This window comes from Giraffa tippelskirchi, chromosome 9 (genome assembly GCF_054371585.1).
Source record: "Giraffa tippelskirchi isolate mGirTip1 chromosome 9, T2T-mGirTip1v1.2.pri, whole genome shotgun sequence".
NCBI lineage: Eukaryota > Metazoa > Chordata > Mammalia > Artiodactyla > Giraffidae > Giraffa > Giraffa tippelskirchi.
In genome coordinates, this window is record NC_137283.1 from 154169863 (window position 1) to 154180078 (window position 10216).

A 10216-nucleotide genomic window follows, 5' to 3' on the forward strand; every position below is an offset into this window, starting at 1 on the left:
AGCCTCCGTGTTGCGACGACCCCCAAGCCCTGCAGAGGGGCCACGTGGTCAGGAAGTGAGGTCAGCAGCCAAAGACCAGCACCAACTTGCCAGCCCTGGGAGCTTCCTTGGAAGGAGTCCTTCACGCCCAATACACCTTCAGATAACTCCAGTCTTGGTCAGCATCTTTATCGTGACCGCAAGAGAGACCCTGGGCTGAACCACTACCTAAGCTAGTCCTGAATCCTGACTCATGGAAAGTGGGTTAGATAACCTCTAAATTAAGCAGCTAAATTTAGGGTTAAGCTCTGTAACAATAGATAACTAATATAGAATATTTGAACCATTTCTACATAGACTTCTTTCACATATACAATATGTCACTATCTCAAACATTATTAATTTACCCATTCTCAAACCCCTCTCAACAGAATATAAGCTGCATGAAAGCAGAAAATTTCTATCTTGTGCTGTGCATTTACAGTGAAAAACACTGCATGGCACAGAGTGGGTACTCAATATATATTTCTTGAGGGCACAATTCATTTGATGAATTTGTCATAATCTCTATCAGATGAAGAGTGCAAGATTTAAAAAAAAAAATGTTTTCAACTGCTGTTGAAACAGCAGTTCATCAGTAGTTAATTAAACTGCGGGCTTCCCAGTTTAGTTAGGGAAGGTGGTGCAGTGGTAGAGAATCTGCTTGCCAATGAAGCAGACACAGGAGACGTGGGTTCGATCCCTGGGTCAGAAAGATCCTTGGAGGAGGGCATGGCAACCCACTCCAGCATTCTTGCCTGGAAAATTCCATGGACAGAGGAGCCTGGTGAGGTACAGCCCAGGGGGTCTCAGAGAGTCAGACACGACTGAGCACAGAGCGCGCGCACACACACACACACACACAAACTAAATAAACATCAGCAAAGGTGCTAAATGGTAATAATATTTATACTAAATGTGGAATAACCTTTCTAATGTTCAGATAATTTTTATTTTATAGGCATAATATCTGTGAAATCTATTTGTTGACAAAAGGAACAGGCTCAACTGGAGATAAATTCTATAATCTTTCCACATAGTGTTAACCAACAAATAAGTACGAGAAGAGAGTTTAATAAAGAAACAAACAAAAACCAAAATAGTAACACACATGCGCACCACACCCTAGAATCTAGGGTGGGAGAATGGACTAAAAGTTCTCTAAGTCATGTGATTAACTCTATTGATAACTTGAAAAGGCTGTAACTTGAGGAAATGTAACATGAGTACAATGTGGTAAGTCTTCTCAGAACCAAAATAAATGATATAGTGTTCATTTCCAACAATTACAAAGCAGCTGCTTTCCTGTGTTTACTACTGACTCAGATAGGCCATTGGTTTTCTCCATTTCAGCAGCTTTCCTATTTGCATCTAAAGAGCCATCTAGCCAATCTAATTATTTTCCACTCCTGTCCAGCTAAATCTTTCTCTATTAAATTAACTCTTTATTAAAGTTGTACAATTTCTCTGTGCTCTTCCATGGCACTCATTGTGGCATTTTACTTTTTTTATACTCACTAGACATAAAAGAAATATCAATAACTTCAGATATGCAGATGACACCATCCTTATGGCAGAAAGTGAAGAAGAACTAAAAAGCCTCTTGATGAAAGTGAGAGAGGAGAGTGAAAAAGTTGGCTTAAAGCTCAGCATTCAGAAAACTAAGATCATGGCATCTGGTCCCATCACTTCATGGCAAATAGATGGAAAAACAGTGGAAACAGTGTCAGACTTTATTTTGGGGGGCTCCAAAATCACTGCAAATGGTGATTGCAGCCATGAAATTAAAAGACACTTACTCCTTGGAAGAAAAGTTATGACCAACCTAGATAGCATATTAAAAAGCAGAGACATTACTTTGTCAACAAAGGTCTGTCTAGTCAAGGCTATGGTTTTTCCAGTAGTCATGTATGGATGTGAGAGTTGGACTATAAACAAAGCTGAACGCCGAAGAATTGATGCTTTTGAACTGTGGTGTTGGAGAAGACTCTTGAGCGTCCCTTGGACTGCAAGGAGATCCAACCAGTCCATCCTAAAGGAGATCAGTCCTGGGTGTTCATGGGAAGGACTGGTGTTGAAGCTGAAACTCCAATACTTTGGCCACCTCATGAGAAGATTTGACTCATTGGAAAAGACCCTGATGCTGGGAAGGATTGGGGGCAGGAGGAGAAGGGGACGACAGAGGATGAGATGGCTGGATGGCATCACCGACTTGATGGACATGAGTTTGGGTGAACTCTGGGAGTTGGTGATGGACAGGGAGGCCTGGCGTGCTACCGTTCATGGGGTCTCAAAGAGTCGGATATGACTAAGCGACTGAACTGAACTGAACTGAGAAATCCTCTTTAAGATAAATAAGCCACATATAGTCACCATTTTTTAGGTCATCTGGTATTGGCAAAAAGAAATGGATTTGAAGTCTGAAGACTGGTATGTTCAAGTACACAAGTGACTGGGCTCTGTCACTAATTAGCTGTGTGACCCTGATAAAACCTTTACCTCTCTGCCTTTATTGACAATAGGAATCTATCATAAGAGAACCACCCCAACGATTAAATGTTAAAGGTGCTTCATAAACTATAAAGCACTGCACAAACATCAGTCATCTCTTGCACTGGAAGCTCCAGAGCCTGGCATGAGAGAGACCTGACATAGAGCTAGAATTCAAAATTCACAGATCTAAATGAGTAACTGAGGAGCTGTGTGACCTCAGGCAACAAAAATCTGTTCTCCTCCTCTACTTCCTCCTCCTCCTCCTTTGATATCACTGTCACCCTTGTTCACTGGACTACAGTCATACTGTCCTTTTTCCTGTCCTCCTAAACAGCAAGCTTACTCCTGCCTCAGGGCCTTTGCACCTGCTGTTTCCTCTGCCTGGATCCCTCTTCCCCAGCTCTTTACATGGCCATTCCACTCTCATCAGTCAGGTCTTAAGCCAAATGTCATTTCTTTAGAAGCTTTCTCTTACCACCCTGACTAATGTTCCTCTCCTATCATTCACCCAATATATATTCCTGTTTTATTTTCTCTACCTGTTGACTTATTACACTCTCCTCATAGAATAAAAAACACTCTACTAGAGAAAAAAATACATAAACGTTTCAGGAGAAAACTTTAATGCCAGGTCTTGTATGAGTTGTTTGAGCTAAAACCAAATTGTCTTACACATCTTGAAATAAGCAATCTTAGAAAATAAAGAAACAGAGAAAAATGATAGCACACAAGTCAATTAGTGACAAAAGTGACTAAATCGTGAGATTTCTCCTTAAATAGAAAAATAACAATTGATTCTTTATTAATTATTGGTGCCAGAGGAAATAATTAAAATTGTTTTATGATCTTGTGTTGGGAAGAAGAGGGAGTGAGTTGAGGGGTGGGGTGTGTAGGTAACCAGAGTGGTTCCTGGATGGGTCTGGTCAGGAGACAACCACATCTCTCTGTTGGTCAGTTATTCTGGAAATGCAAACACCAATAAACATCGTGAGCCAGGTGGCAACAGCTCTCAGATAATCATAATATTAGGGGGAAGGAAAATCACGGTAAAGACAGAATAAGATGATAAAATGCAACATCACAAGTAATCTGACGTATGAACACTACTATCTATACGTAGCTCATGGACAGAGGAACCTGGCAGGTTACTATCCACGGGGTCGCAAAGAGTCGGACACAGCTGAGCACACGCGTGCGCGCACGCACACACACACACACACACAGACACACACATACATCCATAAGATAGGTAACTATTAAGGACCCATTGTATAGCACAGGGAGCTCCACTCAACACTCTGTAATGACCTATATGGAAAAAGACTCTAAAAAAAAGTGGATGTATGTTAATGTATAGCTGATTCACTTTGCTATACAGTAGAAAGCAACACACTGTAAACCAACTATATTCCAATAATAATTTTTTAAAGTAGCCCAAACTTGGCCTCCATCGCGTTCCTCCCCCACACCATGAGTGCTGTCTTTCTTACTCACCATCCACTTTCCCAGGTGGCACTGCTCAGCCTCTCGTGTGCCAGGGCCTGTATTGGCTTGGGCATCCAGCAGTCAACCAAACAAACAAAAATCTCTGTATTCTTGGGGCTTTCTCTTTAATGTGGAGGAAACAAACTAGATAAAATACATAGGAAAAAAAATATGTCTATATAGGACAATTCAATGTTATTTTTTTAAACAAATATCTTTCAATGAAATTTTAAAATGGGATGCAGGGGAAGTCTGTGATATTGACCTATGTAATTACCCTTCCCACAGAATTATCCTTCCCAAAGAACTAAGAACTTCAGTGTCTGTGTCCCAGCTGTCCTCGTCATGGGTTAAGGGCTGCTCCCAGGGGAGTGTTAGTTCCCTGGCACAGAGCAGGCTCCTTTAGCCAGAGAGAGCCTTCTGGCCAAGGGTGGTAGATGCTGACGGTAGCTCAGAGACCCAGCTTGCTCTGGAATGGCGAAGGTCAGAGGAAAAGGTGGGGCAGAGTTTGGTACAGTTTATAATTACATATGCTACATTATAGAGTGCGTTGCTCACAGGCACATCACCCACTGGGCCCCTCTGTATAGGGGACCTTCCTCTGCTAAGAGGACCTGGCCACATGGAACCCATAGACCCCTCTGGGCCATGCTGCACAGAATCCCAGGATTCCTGTCAGGGTAAATTATATCCTTCAAACAAAAAGCATGATGGGAGTCCTAGCCCCCAGTACCACAGAGTGTGCTCTTATTTGGAGACTGGGTCTTAACAAAGATAGGTTAAAATGATGTCATTAGATATTTACATGTTTGTTTTATTTGTTTGTTTGGCCGTGTTGTGTGGCATGCAGGATCTTAGTTCCCTTACCAGGGATTGAGCCCATGCCCTTGCAATGGAAGCACCAAGTCTTAGCTACCAGACGACCAGGGAAATACCAAAATGACATCCTTAGACTGGACCCTACTCTAATATGACTGGTGCTCTTATTTTTTAAAAAAAAAGGAAATTTGAGTACACAAGCAACCCCAAGTAGAGCAGAGATAATGCGAAGACACCCAGGGACGAGATGGCCATCTACAAGCCAGGAGGAGAGGACTCCGACCCCTCAGAAGGAACCAATTTTGCCAACATCCTGATTCAGACTCCCAGCCTCCAGAACTTGGAGGCAATAAGTTTGTGTTGTTAAGCCACCCAGTACCCAACGTACCCAAATGGTACTTTGTTATACAGCCTCTTAGTTTAGGAAAATGTGTGAAAGTCGCTCAGTCGTGTCCGACTCTTTGCGACCCCATGCGCTATACAGTCCGTGGAATTCTCCAGGCCAGAACGCTGGAGTGAGTAGCCTTTCCCTTCTCCGGGGGATCTTCCCAACCCAGGGATCGAACCCAGGTCCCCCGCATTGCAGGCGGATTCTTTACCAGCTGAGCCACAAAGGAAGCCCTTAGGAAAATAATACTGCCCCAACAGACCCAAGTCTGCGGTCAGTGTCTGTGCGAAGCTCTTCCTCAAGTCCAACTTCCCAAGTGTGGAGAGGCTGCCAGTGAGCTCCATCAAGTTCTAAGGGGGGCTATGTGTGCTGCTGCTGCTGCTAATTCACTTCAGTCGTGTCCGACTCTGTGCGACCCCATAGACGGCAGCCCACCAGGCTCCCCCATCCTGGGATTCTCCAGGCAAGAACAGTGGAGTGGGTTGCCACGTCCTTCTCCAATGCACAAAAGTGAAAAGTGAAAGTGAAGTCGCTCAGTCGTGTCTGACTCCTAGTGACCCCATGGACTGTAGCCTACCAGGCTCCTCCGTCCATGGGATTCTCCAGGCAAGAGTACTGGAGTGGGGTGCCATTGGCTATGTGTAGGGGGTGGAGATAAAGTTTGGGTATCCCCACGCTCACAGCATTCGCATGTAGGTGGCAGTGAAACAAAGCCAGTGCTCAGAGATTCCCCAAGCACTGTTCGATTTCAGCCCTTTCTTTTCAAGGGATCTAATCACAAAACTCAATTCAAATTATAATTCTGTTCTCAATATTAATTATTATCTGTAATTTAAGAGCAATGGACAAAGGCAGAAACCATAATAGAAACATTTAGGCTAAATAGGATCTGTTATGGGTTGAAACGTGTCTGCCTAAAAGATACATTGAAGTCCTAACCGCTGGTACCTTGAATGTGACTTTATTTGGGAACAGGGTCTTTGCAGATGTCATCGAGTTAAGATGAGGTCATTAGGGCGGGCTCTAATTCTATATGACTGTGGTCCTTAAAAGGTAAGAAGACACAAAGAGACAGAGACATACACCAGGAAGAAGATCATGGAACAGCGGAGCTAGAGGTTAGAGTGACACAGATAGAAGCTAAGGAACTCAAGGACTACCAGCAGACATCAGAAGCTAGAAGAGGCAAGGAAGGATTCTCCCCTACAGGTTCCAGAGAGAGCATGGCCCTGCCACACTTTGATTTCGGACTTCCAGCCTAAGAGCAAAGTAAGGCAATACATTTCTATTTTAAGCCACTCAGCAGTTGTGGCGGTTTAGTCACTAAGCCTTATCCGACTCTTTGCAGCCCTGTGGACTGTAGCCCGCCAGGCTCCTCTGTCCGTGGGATTTCCCACACATGAATGCTGGAATGGGTTGTCATTTCCTTCTCCAAGGGACCTTCTCGACCCAGGAATTGAATCCAGGTCTCCTGCGTTGCAGGCAGATTCTTTACCCACTGAGTTAGAACTTCGTACTTTTGTTTCAGCAGCCCTAGTAAATTAACAGAGGACTCTTTCGTGGGTCATCATTTTACCTAAGAGGAAATGGCAAGCCAGCGAAATGAAAAGATTTGCCAAAGCTCCCACAGCACAAGCAAGACTAGAACCCAGAGTTTCTGACTCTTTTTCTAGTCTTGCATGAACTTCCTGCCTCCAATTCAAGCATAAGAATTCATTCATTCACTAACTTCACAAATATTTATTAAGCACCTACCAGCTGACAGCCATTAATATAGACAAAGACATACACTGGTCCAGAAAAAGTTTTTTTTCCCCATGCTGTGTTTAGAAGCCCTGGAGAAAATCGATGACGATTAATAGGGATAATAATCTTAATTTAAAAAATTACAAGAAAGTGTAGCAAATATAAAAATTCAGTATTCTGGTAAGGGAAACAAAAAATGAAAGAATGAAAACAAAAAATTAACAATAATAAAATATTTTCACAAAATGAAAAAATTGAAGAAGGAAATTAAGTCCAATATTCTTGCACCCATTTTGCTGAAAATTAAGTTAGACTATACTGTTATAAATTTACAAAGACAAGACCAGCAGTCTTCAACAGGAGGTGATTTTCACCCTCAGAGGCCATTTGGCAAAATCCAGAGATAGTTGTGACCATCGTGGCTAAGGGGGTGCTATTGGCATGCAGCAGATTGGACCAAGGAAGATGCTAAACACCTGACAAAACGCAGAACAGCCCCCGACAACACTGAATTTATTATCCACTCAACATGTCAATGGTGCTCAGCCTGAGAAACTGAACTAGAGTAAATAAAGGCTATTTTCTTAGCTATACTCCTTAAGTTTACCACCACCTCTTTATTGAAAAGGACTTAAAGATTGATATCTGAACCCATTATAAATTCATAAGAATTTAAGAAACGTCTATAGAAAAAGTATATATTTCTCATTCATACTCAGTAAATCCTTCTGTCTTCTCAATAATTTCATAGCTATTATTTTATACAGATATCTGGACTGGGTGAACTCACAAAAGTTGCTACCAAGATTCTGGCAAAATCTAATAAGCAGCACCCTTTATAGAGTGCTGTCTCAACCAAAGCCATCTCTGCTAGGGGGCAACATGTATTTCACTTGTATCAGGAATCTGCTTCTCACATAAATCTGTACATTATTGAGATAGGCATGTTCAGATTTGTTAGGCACCAAGAACTAGCAGATGAAGCTTAGACACTTGTGAAGTGACCATCAAGGAGCCAACCCCCCAAAAATGTGATGTGAGTCATGCAGAAAATAATCATATAGATATTAGGTTAACTAGGAATGCATTAATGCGGCACAGGAATGAACATACACGGAGGGACTTCCCTGGTGGTCCAGAGTCCCCTTTGCAATGCAAGGAGGCAGGTTCGACCCCCGGTTAGGGAACTAAGACCCCACATGCTCTGGAGCAACTAAGCTTGGGCACTGCAACTACTGAGCCTGCTTGCCACAACTAGAAGGTTTATGCATCACAACAAAGATTTTGCATGCCACAACTAAGACCCAATGCAGCCAAATAAATACATAGATTTTTTTTTTTTAAATAAAGAACATATACTGAATCAAAATCAGAGGAGTGGGAACTTAGAAATTTAGCCTAGTTGAGCAGATTAATCAGGAAATAAAAAATTTACTAAAACCAAATGACTCCAAATCCCATATAAGAATGACAGGGCAGAATGAAGCACATTCAAGCATAACACTGGCAAAAGGCCAGTTCAGACTGCTTGACCTAGAGCTAGAGATTCTGCTACAGAGTTAAGTAAGACTGGATCGATGCACCAGACCCAGTTTAAGTGTGACAAAGGACAGGAGTGAGACATAAGATGTATGGTTATGCACGAACAATGTCAAGCATGACGATAAGAAGATGTAGTCAAAATTGATAGAATAATCTAGAATTTTAAAAATAATTTTTCATTTCTTTATTTTTGTTTTTGTCTATGCTGGGTCTTTGTTGCTGGGTAGGCTTTTCTCTAGTTTCGGTGAGTGAGGGCTACTTTCTAATTGTGGTGTGAGGGCTTCTGTTATTGTGGAGCATGGGATCCAGGGCTCATGGGCTCAGTAGTTGCAGTTCAAGAGCTCCAGAGTACAGATTCAACAGGTATGACACCCAGGCTTAGCTGCTCCGCAGCACGTGGGATCTTCTTGGACCAAGGATCAAACCCTAGTTTCCCACATTGGCAGGCAGATTCTTTACCACTGAGCCACCAGGGAAGCCCAATCTGGACTTTTTAACAAGTCTTCAATGAGCTGATCATGATTGCAATTACATCATCATATTATCTAATGAAACTTCAGAATCACCCAATAAAAGGAAAATTAAAGAATGATTAGCAACTTTCAAAATAAGCCTTTGATTCATTAACTGATGATGATTATGATTAGAAATAAGTAAAACATATGCTTTGATGGGCCAAGAATAAGATATTATTTTTACTTTCTCATTTAATACTCACAGTAGTCTTATGAGGTAGATACTAGCAGTAACTTCAACTCACAGGTTAAAAAAATTGGTAAGAAACAGGTCAAGTAATTAGGTCAAAGTTGTGTGGGCTTCCCTGGTAGCTCAAATGGTTAAGAATCTGCCTGTAATACAGGAGACCAGAGTTTGATCCCTGGGTTAGGAAGATACCCTGGAGGAGGAAATGGCAACCCACTCCAATATTCTTGCCTGGAAAATCCCATAGACAGAGGAGCCTGGTGAGCTACTGTCCATGGGGTCTCAAAGAGTCAGATGTGGCTGAGTGACTAACACTTACACTTTCACACTTTGTGTGGGTAATAAGTGCCAGACTAAGGTTCTAAGTTGAAGGAGATCAAACCAGTCAATCCTAAAGGAAATCAGTCCTGAATATTCATTGGAAGGACTGATGCTGAAGCTGAAACTCCCAGACTTTGGCCACCTGATGCAAAAAACTGACTCATTTGGAAAGACCCTGATGCTGGGAAAGATTGAAGGCAGGAGGAGAAGGGGGTGACAGAGGATGAGATGGTTGGATGGCATCACCATCTCAATGGACATGAGTTTGAGCAAACTCTGGGAGTTGGTGATGGACAGGGAGGCCTGGCGTGCTGTAGTCTATGGGGTTGCAAAGAGTCAGGCATGACTGAGTGACTGAACTGAACTGAACTGAAGGTGCTAAGTTAAATCTTTCTGATTCTTAAGATTTTTTTGTTTTTTTCCTTTTCTTATTAGCTACATGTTTTAATTGAGAAACTAATACATGCATCTGGTTATAAAATGGTGGGGACTTCCTTGGTGGGCCAGTGGTAAAGACTCTGTGCTTTTACTGCAGGGCACACAGATTCAATCCCTGGTCAGGGAACAAAGATCTTCTCATGCCACACTGCATGAACAAAAATAAAAATTAATAAAAAATAAATCATGAACCATAAATAGGAGGTTTGTGTGTGCGCAGTCATGTTCAACTCTTTGAAACGGCATGGACTGTAGCCTACCAGG